Raw genomic sequence first — 16805 nt, 5'->3', positions numbered from 1 at the left:
ATCAGAGACGTCCATACTACTGTACTGACAGACCCACTGCCGCCCCCTCAGGTGCCAGCGCCCTAGGCAGCTGCCTAATGGTAGCGCCGGCCCTGCCTCCGTGTCCTCACACAGACATGTAATACCACAGGTGTAGCTTTTATCACTGATTGAGTCTGTAGTGTATATTATTAACATATTTTAATTGGCAGCTGTATTTCTAATAGAATTTCAGTATTTAATTCTATAATAGTACAATAGATGACTAGATCTATTATATATAATTGGAATATATTTATTTTACTAGTTTTATTTAGAGGTTTTTTATGCAGTTGTTCACATTTCTTAGTTTTATATATTTAGCTTATCTTATTGGCTGCGATTCAATTCAGTGCGCTATTACATTGGAGAATGCCGGTTCTCGTGACTTAACATGGGTGTTTAGTTGCGAGAACCGTCATTCTCCGACTAAAGTTCTGGCCGCGAGGCTGTTGTCGGATTTCTCCTCGCACCCCCAGGAGGGTGCGAGAAGAATTACTTTAGTCGGGTCAAACATCAGGATGAATTGATTATCTCTGGGAGCTCCCTCTCGGGGCTGTTCATCATCTCTTTGAATTAAATCGTGGCCATGGACTTATCCACTACCAATTATTTTTATTTAATTTACAATTATAATGGACTATGTTTTTGCAAGATTATTTGTATTACAAGAAACCTATTTTTCCTTTCTCATATTGTGTATAAACTGTGACACTTGTGGAGTAATATAAGATGTAAATGTCAGTGCAATAAGTATTACATTGTATGACAAAGAGATATGAATACTAGGACATAAGAAAAAGGTAAGTAACCACAATGACACTGAAAGCACTTACCTCAGGTATTGCCAGGTGTTTTCTTGGCATGGGGACCATGGGCTCAGGTATTGCTAGGTGTTTTCTTGGCATGGTGACCACGGCCTCAGGTCCTGCCAGGTGTTTTCTTGGCTTATGGACCACGGCCTCAGGTACTGCCAGGTGGCTTCTTGGCATGAGAACCACGGCCTCAGGTACTGCCAGGTGTTTTCTTGGCATGGGGACCAAGTTCTCAGCTACTGCCAGGTGTTTCCTTGGCATGGGGACCACGGCCTTAGGTACTGCCAGGTGTTTCCTTGGCATGGGGACCATGGCCTCAGGTACTGCCAGGTGTTTTCTTGGCATGGGGACCATGGCCTCAGGTACTGCCAGGTGTTTTCTTGGCATGGGGACCACAGGGGGCAGTTTATGCAACCAAGCCCTAAAAAGAGAAAACAAATACATTTGCACCTAAAGGACTCCAAGGAGAATGTAACAATAGCTAAGGTTAGCACAATATAATAATGTACTCATAGCTACATATTATGGTGTATTATGATTAACATTTAAATAGTAATAGCTAATTTATACTTCATAATAAACTATTCTTATCTATAAATTACACAAATTTTACTCATTTTACATTTCTATCCATAAATCACATTGTTATTTATTGTTCATGTGATATCTGCACAAAGTACTTACTCAGAGCGTCTCATAGGACCAGTGTTACTGGAACTGGGGGCTTTGTCCTTATGGTCCTTATGGGCTGGCTCTGTGGAAAAGAATATAGAAATAGTGCAGTCACTACTATGTCTGGTATTGCTGCGATAAGTGGGGATGCAGATTGTTAGTCCACAACTATGATAAACCGACCTCTTAATGCTTTCATTATAAGATACAAAAATACCTGGAGGACGAGGGTCTTTCAGCTGCACTTTGTCTTCTCCTGTAGCCTCAGGGATTTTGTGGGGGGCACACACACGGTTCCTCTCCACCTGCAGGAGGTAGGGTGGATAGCAGAGAGTTAGTTACTGGGCACTGGCACACTCAGAGAAAACAGGGTGACAGGAGATTATGGATGGGTAACCTACGTGTCCCCATATATCCCTTGTTCCACCACAGTTATACCCAGTAACATACAGTAGATAAGTATTGCACAACTATAAAGACCAGCATACGTACACACGTCCCAACTGTCCTAGCATGGTAACTTGCTGGGTAACTACAAATTGTATTGCTGTGATAAGCTGTGATGCAGGTTGTTAGTCCACAATTATGATAAACAGACCCCTTAACATTTAAATACATGGTACAAGAATACCTGATGGACGAGTCCCAGCTGAACATTGATTGCTCTAGCGCCCTCAGGGATCTTGTGGGCCAGACTCAGATGGTGCGCCTTCACCTGCAGGAGGAAGGGTGGGCAGTAGAGAGTTAGTTACTGGGCACCGGCACACTCAGAGAAAACAGGGAGACAGGAGATTATGGATAGGTAACCTACGTGTCCTCACACAGACATGTAATACCACAGGTGTAGCTTTTATCACTGATTGAGCCTATAGTATATATTATTAACATATTTTTATTGTCAGCTGACTTTCTAATAGAATTTCAGTATTTAATTCTATAATACTACAATGGATGACTAGATATATTATATATAATTGAAATATATATTTTTTACTAGTTTTATTAAGAGGTTTTTCATGGCTTTGTTCACATTTCTTAGTTTTATATATGTAGCTTATCTTATTAGCTGCGATTCAATTCAGTGCGCTATTACGTCAGAGAATGCCGGTTCTCGTGACTTAAAATGGGTGTTTAGTTGCGAGAACCAGCATTCTCCGACTAAAGTTCTGGCCACGAGGCTGTTGTCGGATTTCTCCTCACACCCCCAGGACTGTGCGAGAAAATATCCTTTAGTCGGACCAAACATCAGGCTGTTGATTATCTCTGGGAACTCCCTCCCGGGGCTATTCATCATCTCTTTGAATTAAATCGTGGCCATGGACTTGTCCACTACCAATTATTTTTATTTAATTTTACAATTATAATGGACTATGGCCCTCATTCAGAGCCGCTCGTTAGCGGCAGTACGCTCGTTCCGAGCGATGTTTGCACATCTGCGCATGCGTACGGTTTTTAGTACGCATGCGCGAACCAGTCAGTGCGGCCGAAAATCGTTGGTACGCAATATAGCGAGGGCCTGCTATTTTGAGTGACAGAATGAGGCGTATGTGGGTGGTAACAGGGGAAGGTGCTTGAAAATGGGGAGTGGAGATCCGAACGCAGGCGTGCTTAAAGGTCAAAATGGGCGTTTTATGGGTGTGCATATTTAAAACAGCAGCGTCATTGACCACGTCACTGGGTTATTTTATAGCCAGAACTGCTCGCAAATTTGTGGTAGCAAACACCAACCACAAGAATAGCGAGCAGTTCATACGCTGGTCGATGTACTCGATTAATCTAATAAATAGCGGACATGATGTAGGATGCGAGCGGCCAGGGGGCGTTTTTAACAAATAAACGAGCGTATGTTTTGCTCGCTCGTTCAGACTTAGAGGTGTGAACAGACTGCAATGTGCGTACGGATCATTTGAATAGCCACCCCTTGTTTTTAAACGAGCGACCACAAATAGCGAACGGCTCTGAATCAGGCCCTATGTTTTTGCTAGATCATTTGTATTACAAAAAAACTATTTTCCTTTCTCATATTGTGTATAAACTGTGACCCTTGTGGAGTAATATAAGATGTAAATATCAGTGTAATAAGTATTAGATTGTATGACAAAAAGATATATAAATATTAGGACTTAAGAAAAGGTAAGTAACCACAATGACACTGAAAGCACTTACCTCAGGTATTGCCAGGTGTTTTTTTGGCATGGGGACCATGGGCTCAGGTATTGCCAGGTGTTTCCTTGGCATGGGGACCACGGCCTTAGGTAATGCCAGGTGTTCTCTTGGCATGGGGACCACGGGCTCAGGTACTGCCAGGTGTTTCCTTGGCATGGAGACCACAGCTTCAGATATTGCCAGGTTTTCTCTTGGCATGGGGACCACAGCCTCAGGTATTGCCAGGTCTTCTCTTGGCATAGAAACTACTAGCTCAGGTTCTGCCAGGTCTTTTCTTGGCATAGGGACCATGGATGGCAATTTAGATAGCAAAGCCCTAAAAAGAGAAAACAGACACATTTGCACCTAAAGGACTCCATGAGAATGTACCAATACCTAAGATTAGTATAATATAGTAATGTACCCATAGCTAGATATTATGCTGAATCATGATTAACATTTATATAGTAATAGATAAAAAAAGACTTCATCACAATCTATTCATATCTATAAATTAAACTTATTTTTAATTATTTTACATTTCTATCCATAAATCATATTGTTACATATTGTTCATGTGATATCTGCACAAAGTACTTACTCAGAGCGTCTCTTAGGACCAGTGTTACTGGAACTGGGGGCTTTGCCCTTATGGTCCTTATGGGCTGGCTCTATGGAAAAGAATATAGAAATAGTACAGTTATTACTATGTCTGGTATATGTTTTGCGTCAGTTAGTCAATAGATGGATTATAGTTTGGAAGTGTAAACCCCTTTTTGATGTGGTGTCCCTCCCCGAGTTGTTACCTGGTGCAGGAAGGGATGCTGTGCGTGCTGTCGAAAAGGGGGCATGGCCTTGTGAACAGTGGGCGTGGCCTCGCGGGAGGGGGCATGGCCTCGCAGCCTGAACCCTGTTGTTCAGGGCTGCTTTTTACTTGAGGGGGGTGCAGAAGGTGCAGACTGCTCTGTCCTGTGTGCAGTGCCTGCTCCCTCACAGTGTCAGGAGTCTGCCCTTGGTCTCACCCTTCTGCAGGTAACAGCCAGGTGCGGCCCACACCCCCCTTGTGACGTCACTGCCTATTTGTTCCTATTGTTACTGGGTCAGTTGCTTCCTTTGCCTAATGTGCAACTGTAAACACCAGCATATGTACATACCTCCCAACCACCCAGCATGGTAACTTGTGGTGTAACTACAATCTGTATTGCTGTGATAAGTGGTGATGCAGATTTTTAGTCCTCAACTATGATAAACAGATCCCTCAATCTTTTCATTATAAGGTACAAAAATACCTGGAGGACGAGGGTCTTTCTGCTGCACTTTGTCTGCTCCTGTAGCCTCAGGGATCTTGTGGGGGGCACAAACATGGTTCCTCTCCACCTGCAGGAGGAAGGGTACACAGCAGAGCGTTAGTTACTGGACAGGGAGACAGGGGATTATGGATGGGTAACCTACGTGTCCTCACACAGACATGTAATATCACAGACGTAGCTTTTATCACTGATTGAGTCTGTATTATATATTTTTAACATATTTTAATTTGCAGCTGAAGTTCTAATATAAAGTAATAGGTCACATTCCTACCAATATTTTAATAAAACTGATTTTGAATGTTCGTAATGTTTGTTTTATTTAATAATAAATCCCTTGTTCCACCACAGTTATACCCAGTAGCATAGATAAATATGTAGTTACCCCTTGGGGGCTGCTCACCAGTGTTTTGATGTGCTTGGCCTTGCTCCCGTAGGTGAGTGTGCTGCGAGAGTCTTCATAGGCAGCATCCGCAGGGCTGATGTGTGTGATCATCACCATTCTGCTCCTGCCACTCAGTGCGCCCTGTGATAGATAAAGCTCTGGTTATAGGAGAGATCACTGAGGAATCCTTACATATTGTAATGAGCAGTTTAAAGATCCATTACTACTGTTTTATACTATATTTGTGAGAAACAAATGATTGCACTAATCACTAATATCATGGTTGATTGCAGCCATTGTCTGAGATAAAACAGCAGAACAATGTGTTAGGAGTAATATTCCTGGTGACTGGGGTTCCGGTGTGGATGCTGTGGCCACACCCCTTTTAGACAGGGCCTCAGCATTTACAAATGGGCTGTGGCCACACCCCCATACACTAGAGCACACACCCCATTAGTACCAGGGCATAATAAAGTCTCATATTCCTAACAGCTTGTATCCCCAAAAAGATATCTAAGAAGTGACTAATGCTACTTATACATCAGCCATGGGTGTATCCAGGGGCGTATTAAAAGAGGAGGGGGCCATCCAAGGCCCCTCCTCTCTCCCCGGCTTCTGTCAGTGAACTGACAACAGCAGTAGACTCCAGGCACTAGAGTGTGCCCAGAGTCTACTCACTGGGAAAATGGTGTGGCAGCCATTTTCCCTGGTGACTTCATACTGCGCTTGCACAAAACGCTGGGAAGGTGGCCGCGACAGCCATTTTCCAGGTGCTTTGTGTAGTGCTACTCCGTGGGACTTAGAAGAGGTAAGTATAAAAAAAGTATAGGTGCAGGGTGTGTGGTGCTGGCCCCCCCTGAACTACACACCCTGCACCCATTATAAATACGCCCCTGGGTGTATCTATAAGGAGTGCAGGGTATATGGTGTACATGTCCAGTGGTCTCACACTGCACACCCATAACTTATACATAACACTCTGCCAGTGCTGCTGTAATCAGCAATGTAGTCACCGGGACAATGACATGGGAGCCATATTTCCATAGTTCTGCACATGCCCAGTAGAGAAAGTGCAGAGCCAGAGTATAATTAGTGCATGTGCCTGTAAGAGAAGGGGGAGACCTGCATGGAGACAGCACACAGGGCCCTTCTCTCTTATTACTGTCCCTGACATCAGGTACAGGTGTATGGTCATATGTGTGTAGGAAATCTCATAGTAATTACTTACCTTTAGCAGCCAGGTCAGTTTGCTGTCCCGATAATTGATATGGCTGCCGGATCTTTTGCGTAGCGCCATAATGCAGTTCCTTAGGGCCAGAAGGGAGCGGTTTATATAGCCACTTTCTCTCAGGGTTTGGCCAGTGTTCTTAGTCTGACATAGAAACAGAAAAGATAATGAAGACACATCTGACTTCAGTCACAGTGTGGATGTGGTACAAATACTATTGTATGATAAAACTAATTACACAATTTGCTTCAATTGTGTCCCAAGACAGTGACTATTCATTCACCTTAGTTTTAGTTAGTAATATTGGCTGAAATGCTTTTCTTACTGTAGTAATTTAACCCAAGCTACTAAAAAAATTAATTCCATTATTAGTATCATTAATTTGATCCTGGTTTATGTTATTAATTACAAAATGACATTAATCAAAAATGTATATAATTTGTTATGAGTAAGGTCTCTGGGGTGGGGGTCACAGAAATAAATTAACCAAGGGGGTGGTGGCTGGTAACATATTAGGAATCACGGCTCTAAGGGGAGAAAGGCCACACTTAGGGTGTACTACAAGTACGAGAGAAAGAGCTAAAAGAGCTATAACCATAAAAGGCTCTGTTATATCTCCTTCACTACAAAAAGATGCAAAAACAAATTACAACATTCATAAGAGCTTTAATCAAAGAAAAGAGCTTACATTACATGGCACCTCAGAATACAGGACAGGACTACCCTGGGACTACTTAGCTCTCTGATAATTATACACATAATGTATTCTCATTTACATTGCACAGTGCAAGAGCAGCTTTGCTCTCATCATGTGCCTCAATTTGTGCACGCAGGGTGATAACTAGCTATGGGCCATCAGTGCCACCCCACGGCCCTTGCTCCTGGCTAGCAGGGTGCCTGGAACCCTGCTGCCAGGATTGCTGCTGCAGTACCCATGGAGCATCCTGTGGACACTCCAGATGGGCACCCTGCACAGTATATGCAGCCTATCGGGCATCCTGAGGGCACCCAGCCAGCACTGCGCTTATTGGAGCAGCCAACCACAGCCCCTCTGCATGACATAATGATGCCATACAGTACATGCAACATCATGACATGGTGCACTCAGGGGGCTGGGGTGGCACAGGGTGCAATTATGCCATATTATGGCTCTGTGTGCGAGTGCACCTAGATTTTCATCAGGGTTTAACTTTACCAAGCAAGGTAGCGGCATTTGCAGAGGAGCAGAAGAATATAAAGGAGAAGGGGAGGAGTTGGGATTAGTGAAGGTGTCCCTAGCATCAGGGCCGGCTCCAGGGGTCTGAGCACCCTGTGCCGGCCCGGTACATAGCGCCCTGTAATCGCCCAAAATTAGGGGCGTGGCCTCATTTCCATAGGACATTCCCCCTGTGTGACATTATTTGGAGGCGTGCCCACATGACACACCTCCAAATAACGTCAGGCTGGGGGTAAAGCCCAGCCCTCCGTCACTGCCTGGGCTTCCCCCAGCCCTCTCCCATCAGTGAATGGATGCCGCACGCCTGCACACGGCATCCATTAACACTCCGGGGTCCCCAACCTCCCGATTTGACCACCCGCGGGCCACTTCAGCCCATGGGTGGAACAGCGGGACAGTACTGTCCTGCTGAAATCGGGATGTTGGTGGCGCCCCTGTGCGAACGAACTGGTCGAACACCCCTAGAGCCGGCCCTGCCTAGCATAATATATATGGTGTTGGCGCACCACTGCTCCTCATCGTACAGAGCAGGACTGGAACAAAATCTTGCACAGTGCACATCTGGAGATTGTTCTCTAGGTTGCAGAGGCGTTCCCTTAGAGCGGATAGTAGGCACACACCCCGCCATGCTCTGAGTGGACTATCTGTGCTTACTGGTGCAACACCAAAGTATTTAGCTTAGTGCAGCTTTAGTAACCTTCTATATTCCTGAAAACACATTGTATGTTCCTCTTTGTGATTGCCTGGGTTCTGTGTTTGTGTGTGTTAGAGAAATTAGAGTGTAAGCTGCAATGGGCCAGGGACAGATGTGACTGACAAATATTCTCTCGGTAGAGTAGACAGTGATGACTAGTGGTGAAGCATGAACACTGCAGAAGGATAGCAAACTCTTATGATAGTTACCTATTTGGCATTGCAGGGGGAAATACAAAGAAATGATAATGAGATGTAAAAGACAAGTGGTACCTGGCATGCTCGCTCTGATCCCGCCAGGTCTACCATGTACAGCCGGCCCGTGCACACTCCATCATTGCTCGTCTGCTGTACGGTGACTTGTACAATAGCATGGGAGCGGGATGAGTTCTTATTGGCAGCTGTGGCTGCCTTAGAGCGGCGCTTATTCCCTTTAGTCAGTAATGCGATGGCCTGAAAAAGAAAGTAATATAGATGCACCAACACTCTTGTGGTTACACAAAACAAGTCATAAAGTTACACTTGCCCATGTGTTATAGCTACAGCAGGGTCACTACACCAGCGACCACATAGTCATGGGCTCTGCTTATTCATACACACATTAATAGGTTCTTTACAGACAGCATTGTCATTTCCCCCTTGTTCAGTGCTGCAGAACCCTTGTGGTGCCTTATAAATAAAACATGATAAATAATAATAATAATAATAATAATATAGACAGGGATGACTAGTGGTGATGCATGGATGCTGGATAAGGGTAGCACAGACTAATGATAGTCACCTCTTCAGGACTGCTGGGGAAGAACTCTGCAATCCCTTCTATCTTGGTGTTGCCGTAGGGATCCTCTCTAAGCTTCAAACACCCAGAGGACGGTCTTAGCAGATCCCGAACAGTTTCATTGTAGACCTGCAAATGTAATGAAGGTATAATCACTCTCTGTAATACTAGGAATAATCACTCTCTGCAATACAAGTGTGTAATCCACAATTACTCTCTGGAAAGAGCATGTGTTACTTGTAGTTCTCCAGATGCTATATATCATGAAGAAAGGGTTTTTGGGGAATGTACATACAGGGCAGCAGCCCATCTTAGCTTTCAGTTCTGCACCAGACCTCATGCATTTTCAAAAAATCAGAGTAGGGGGGGGTCTTAATTTCCCCCTCAAACTTTGTTACAGGCCTGGTAATTGCTAGTTATGCCCATTTACATGTTATTGCATGTTATTATATATAGGGGGCAGTTGGCCGCATATGTGGGCAGAATATACATAAGGAGGACACATAATCAGCTTATTTCATGCATGTATTGGGACAGAATCATCTCAAGATGCATCCAGCTGAAATATAGCATTTGCTGCAGGTGTATGTCAGGTGTAATAAGTGTGTATAGCGCACAATAACACAGAGATGGTGTAGATATGTGGATTGATAGTGTTATTAGTATAGTGTTATTAGTATATTATTAAGTAGCATTATTGTATTTTTACACAATAAATGGTTAAGTGGCATGTTTATCTATAGTGTACACAGATACAGTGATTGCAGATAAAATTAAATAATTGTAATACTCTCTCCTTCTGCCTGTTCCCATGTTGCCCACTCCTCAATCTCTCCCTCTCATCAGACACTGTCCCCTCTGCATTCAAGCACGGCCTTATTACCCCCATTCTTAAAAAACCCATTGATCCTAGCACTCTCTCCAACTACCGACTCATCTATCTCCTCCCTTTTTCCCAGACTCCTTGTGCGTATTGTTTACAACTGCATTACCACCCCCCAAGGTTCTGTTCTGGGACCTCTCCTATTCTCCCTCTATAAGTCCTCTCTAGGTGAGCTCATCAGCTCTTTTGTCCTCCAATATAATCTCTATGCTGATGATAGTCAGATCTACCTCTCCTCACCTGACCTCTCCCCCTCTCTCCTCACTCGTATCTCTCACTGTCTCTCTGCTATCTCTTCCTAGATGTCCCAGCACTTTCTTAAATTTAATGTGTCTAAAACAGAACTGATCATCTTCCCACCCTCCTACATAACCTCACTACCCATAATTTCATTATCTATTGATGGCACAACCATCTGCTCTAGCTCCCAAGTGCACTGACTTGGAGTTATCTTTGACTCTTCCCTCACATTCAAACCACACATTCAGCACTTCTCACAGTCCTGCCATTTCCATCTCAAAAATATCGCCAGGATCAGACCCTTTCTCACCCTGGATGCTACTAAGACCCTCATACTCTCACTGGTCATCCCCAGATTGCACTACTGTAACCTTCTTCTATCTGGCCTCACTGACTACTGTCTCTCTCCTCTCCAATCTGTCCTCAATGCTGCTGCCCGGCTCATCTTCATCTCCAAACGTGCTACATCTGCCTCCCATCTCCTACAAGCCCTTCCCTTTCAGAACTCAATTCAAGCTCCTCACACTCACTTACAAAGCCATCACCCAATCCTCCCCCAGTTACATCTCTGACCTCATCTCCCCTCACACTCCCATCTGCCCTCTTTGCTCCACTGATGAATGCTGCTTCTCCTGCCAACTGATTGCTTCTTCCCATGACTGCCTCCAAGATGTTGCACAGGCTGCCCCCTACCTCTAATAATTCTCTACCTCTCCCTGTTGGACCCCCCACCTCTCTATAAAACTTGAAACGGGCTCTCAGGATGCACATCTTTATGATAGGCTTCCATCTCTCATCCTACACTGTCCCATGCTCACTGCCTGCCCCATCTGTGTCACCCCTGTCTGTCTGCCCCACCATTTAGAATATAAGTTTCCACGAGCAGGGCCCTCTTCCCCCACGTGCTTTTCCTTCCCTTACTATTATATACAGCACCTAACCCTTGACTTCTGCCACTGTGCTACTTATTTCAGTGTTATGACCGCTGTTGCAGCAATATTTATATATAATGTATTTGTCCCAGAATTGTCTTGTACTGTAAGTCATTGTGTTCTTGAGGGCTCAATTATTTATGTACTTTGTTAGGCGCTGCGTAACCCTTGTGGCTCCATATATATAAAGGATAATAATAATAATAATAATAATACAAACATCTGTTGTTACCTTATTCAAACCTCAAATGAGATGATTGTGTCCTGCAGTGGTCCTAGTGGTATCAATTAAGTAACATGAATCTACTACTATCAGCTGATGGGGTAGATACATAATCAGCCAATCAGAGGATAGCGCTGCTAACAGTTATCATCACTCTGTGTAGTTGCATCCGGCCCTCCAGCACCAGCAATAGACACATATCCCAAAATCTACCTTTGCATCATGTCTAATTGTGCTGCAATTTACTTGGCCTATGTATGCTCGCCGCTGCCCGTGTATGTGCAGTATGTAAATGCATATCTTATGCAAACCCGCAGAGTTCCATCCACCTCTAAGACACATAGGGTGGAATTCAATTGATTACGCGGTCCGGATCTCCCATCTAAAGTGACAGGAGATCGCGGGCCGCTATTCATTTGCTGCCATTTTACGCGCTGATCGCGCCCATAGAGGTCAGGTTTAGCCGCGTAAAGCAGCTAAACCCGACCAAAGTGCTGGGCGCAATCGCGAAAAGTGATGTTGGGCGCCCAAACATGTTACTTTTTGCACATTTCAGCTCTCATCCCCCAGGGGCTTCGAGCTGAAATGTAGCGCTTGACAGCTGATCGTGCCCGACAGGAGCAAGAATAGAATAGCTCCGTCGGGCGCGATAGGGGATGAAAACAATTGAATTCCGCCCACAGAATATAAACCAAGCACATATTCCTCACATATTTACCTCAGCATAGGACACTGACACTGAGAACTTATTCTGCCCTCTCTGCACCTCAATGGTCTTATATAGATCTTTCAGAGCACGAAATATCACTCCGGGCTCATGACCATTGCCCATCATAGTAAAGGTCTTCCCGGTGCCTGTGATAAATATAAAGGTATTTAGCATATTCTCACTGACGTTACAAGAAATAATGGCAGATATGTAATTATACAATGTGTCATGTCAGTAATGAACAGTAACAGACATCATGTGACTAAGCCAATATTCATCAGGATGCTGCTCATCAGGTCACTCTCTCAGGGATGTCACCTGTTGTTAGTGAATGGATAGACTGTGCACTATTGTATATTTATTTTGCCCATAAAATGCTGCCCCCACATTTGGTGGTGGGTGCACCTATTTCCTGGTCAGTGGGAGTTAGAAGCAGTGGTAACCACAGCCTATCACAAGCTGACAATGTAACCATTAAATGTAAATATAATTTAAGATACTATATAAAAATCTGAATTATGCACATTTGGGGGCTTTTTATTAAACACAAAACAACATTGTAACATAGTTATGTGATTTAATATTTTTACCTGTACAGCTATAGTGTAATATACTGTTAGACTATAGACCAAATCTAGAACAATATTTTGGTAAATGAGATTTACCTTCTAACTACCACACTTGTCACCATTCTCATGCTATTACCATGCCCCAAATAGAAGTTATCCTTAAGAACTATGACATGTGCCCTTATTGGATATTTTCAATTAAATGTTCCTCTATTATCCTGTATCTGTCATCACTAAACTGAGGATTCAGTGCTCAGACCCGGATTGTGCCACGTACCTAACGCCTCACTTTCTGTAACCACCTGGATAATTACACAGCCCATAAGGAAACTACTAGCTCACAGTTACTAACAGTACAGATGGTCACATGTTTTACCACCACTCATTACACCAGCTCACTACTTTTACACATACAATATAAACAATTAGACTTATGTATTAATAACATTAATATTACCTGTTGGGCCGTATGCAAATATAGCAGCACTGTACCCTGAGATAATATCATCCACTAGGTTCTTCATGGTGGACTGATAGACATGCTCCTGAAATGAGACACATTTATTGATGCTACATAAGCAATCATGAAAATAATGTAAAAATATGCTCTATACTGAATAAGGAGAAATGGCAGCTGTACAAGCATTACTGGCTGATGCTACAGTCACATATGATGATAAATTGTTCTCATGCGCTATTTTACTCCCTTTACAAGATGCAGCATGAGCAGCGCTGCCATATGTATAATGGGTGTAGGGTGTGTGGTGCACATGGGCACCTGAATCCAGGGGGGCACACACCGCACTCCATACACCCATTGTATGTACTTACCATGCGGCTGCCTCAAAAGAAATCTACCTTGTGGTGCCATTTCCCAGAAATATACAATATGCTTGTACAATAGGCTCTGGCACAGTACCAGAGACTACACCTCACATACAATGGTTTGGGGGGGACCCATTCAGAGACAGCACACAGGAACCCTCCTCTCAAAGGATGTCCCTGAGTACTGTATTATATACTATTAACTTTTATTATTCATTGTAAATATATCATATCAGGATTACAATCACCTGGGTAGCTGCCTGATCAAACACCTCATTAAAGGTGAATGTCCTCTCCCTGGTCCTGCAGCAACGCAGGACGTCATCAGGATCCTCGCCAGGGTCCTGCAGTAGTACTGTCTGTAAGGAAAGAGACGACATGTTCACTATATGTCACCAGGCCCTATAAGCACCTCTCCGGCTGGAGCAGAAGATCTTAAGTTTAGTTTATATTAATGGATAAAAGCAAAGTCACACATGGGGACATGATCTGGGAGTATAGGGTCATATTTGTCAGCATTTCAGGATAGTTTCCAGGAACATTTTGCTGATATCTATATAAACTCTTCTAGTCACTGGTTCTTAGGCCCTTAAGACACAGAATGGTCTAACTCATAAGCTTGGTGGTCCTTCCAACTGTAAGTGAGACATTATAATAACTTATTGGATTGTGTCTCAAGTGGTTTGCTACCTATTGTGGAAGTACAATTCTTAGCATAACCTCCTTATTGGAGGGAATTGTTACTGTGCATAAAATATGTGCATGACATTTTTTATCCCTACTTAACCAAGACCCTTGGATTGGGCAGATAGGGCAAGATGGAAGATGTTGTCCGGCCTCTCTGCAGTATAAACATAGACACATCTTCTCCTCACACTATCTTCAGAGGATATAGCAATAGCTGGTGCTGCATGTGCAGCCTAGGGGGGTGTGACCTCGTAGACCAATAGGAAGCCACAAGCAGAGAGATCACCACTTTCTACTGGTCTGTGGGGTCACGCCCCTATCTGACAAACATAATCAGCTGGTTAATAAGAGAGAGGAGCAGCTTAGGAGCCCTGCAATGGTGTTTTACAGCAGGCCCAGCATTTGCATAGTCCAGCAATGATCCATGATTTCCCCATTTCTTGTGCACTATCTGTGCAGCAGGTCATTACTCTGATTTGCTTATGGGTATATGGGGACTGTGGCTAGCGTCCCACCTCTGATACACAAAGCAAAACATTTTCTTTTATATAAACAATGTGAGAAATCAAATAAATAAATGTGCTATAAAGTAAAATTTGAACAACAAATAAATCTAAGAATAATGTATTGGTAAGAAAACTATTTTATAATTAATTGTGTTTAATGTTAAACTAATTCAGTTGTTTAAACTAAAATAATGTTATTAGCATTTTCTTACCTGCGGCCCGAGCTGGTGTATAATGCATCGGGCGCTGCTCTTAGCCTCTGTCCTATTAAACGGACGGATGCGCAGAGCGACCTGTGAAATAATGAAACAGACATAAGAACAATACAGGATTTTTAATGCCAAGATAATCTCCCTATAGTGGCAAAAACCACTGATATAAAGCAAAGCAAACAGTGATATAGATGCACTTCCCCTTGTATAACAACATTTCACATTATTTTTGCTTTTATTTTAAATAATTTGAAATCAGAACCTTAACATAAATATTAGAAAGTCTGGAAAGCTACTAAGCAAAACAGTTATTAATAGTAAATAGTATAAATACAAAGAAAAAGGGAGTTTTTAAAACTAATGTATCTATCCCTACCCTGAACTTATATGAAATCATATAGCAGTGACCTATTACCAGTAACCATCAGTAATACGGTGAGGCCATGGCTCTATAAGAGATACTTACAGTCATTTGATGGTGCTTAGGATGGTTATTTCCCGCCTTCTTCATCGTAATATCATTGTATCCACTCAGAAATGAGAAGAGAAATATCTGTACTGTCACTAGTCCAGCAATATCAGATATAACACAGGAAGCATCCAGCTGCCTTGTTATACCTATCACACCTCCAATTGTGACATCACTAGGTGCCCTGGCAGGGAGGAGGGGGGAGCACTGCCATGTATCTCATGCAGGGCATTGGTGGTTAATAGTATATACAATGTGATGACTACATGTCAATAAATCAAAACACATAACTGGGATGAGCAGAAATGTGATCATTACACACAGCAGTGATGTGTATTATCTGTGCGCTGTGTGTGTCTGTGATACATTCAGGCCCATACTATGCCATACCTCCCAACATTTCAATGTTGGAAGGAGGGACAGGTCGTGCTCCGAAGGCGTGCGCGACCAAAAAGGGTCGAAGTAAAAAGGGGTGGAGCCTATTGAAACTGGGGCGGAGCCTCACGGCTTTCCCCGTTTTCGTCACTTTGGGGGCGTGCCCAGCACTCTCCGAGATGCTGGGCAGTGCCCCAGGCAGTCCATTCACACGAGAATAGATGCCGTGCGCATGCGCACGGCATCTGTTCTCTTCCTGCACACCCGCTGCTCTGCTATGCTGAGCAGCGGTATGTACTCTCTCCAACTTTCTCCCCACCGCGGGACACTGCGGCCCATGGGCGGGACAGCGGGACAGTCCCAGAAAAACCGGACTCTCCCGCTGAATGCAGGACAGTTGGGAGGTATGCTATGCATCTGTGGAAATATATACATAATGAGCCTCATGTAGTGTTGGATGTACATCTATTGTTTTGAGTCAGATACACATTTTCATGCAGCATCTACATACTATAAAATGTGCATATACGCCCGTATTCAAATTTTGGCACCTGTTGTACTTATGATTTCTTAGGCCCTGGTGCAGTGGCATTAGGAAGGGAAGGATAGGGGGCATGTTCTCATAATTATACCTGATGCAGACCTGAAGGTATATACACCTGCCTGGAGATGTATCTCTTGCGGTGGCTGGAGTGCTGGTGCAACCATACACAATTATGGTGACAACCAGCAGCACCAGCTGGTCACTTCTGATTGGCTGATTGTGTATTGAGCTCTCCTGCTGACTGAACTTTAATCATTAGCATCTTAGCTATGTTATATCAGAGAAAAAAGGAATTTGCCCCCCAGCACACTGCAGCTAAATCAAAAATACTTGAATCCTACATGATAATAGAAATTCAGAGGTATTGGTTACAT

Source organism: Taudactylus pleione, unplaced genomic scaffold (assembly GCF_031769625.1).
Source record: "Taudactylus pleione unplaced genomic scaffold, aTauple2 ptg000916l, whole genome shotgun sequence".
Classification (NCBI taxonomy): domain Eukaryota; kingdom Metazoa; phylum Chordata; class Amphibia; order Anura; family Myobatrachidae; genus Taudactylus; species Taudactylus pleione.
Note: the sequence above shows the minus strand (reverse complement) of the source record.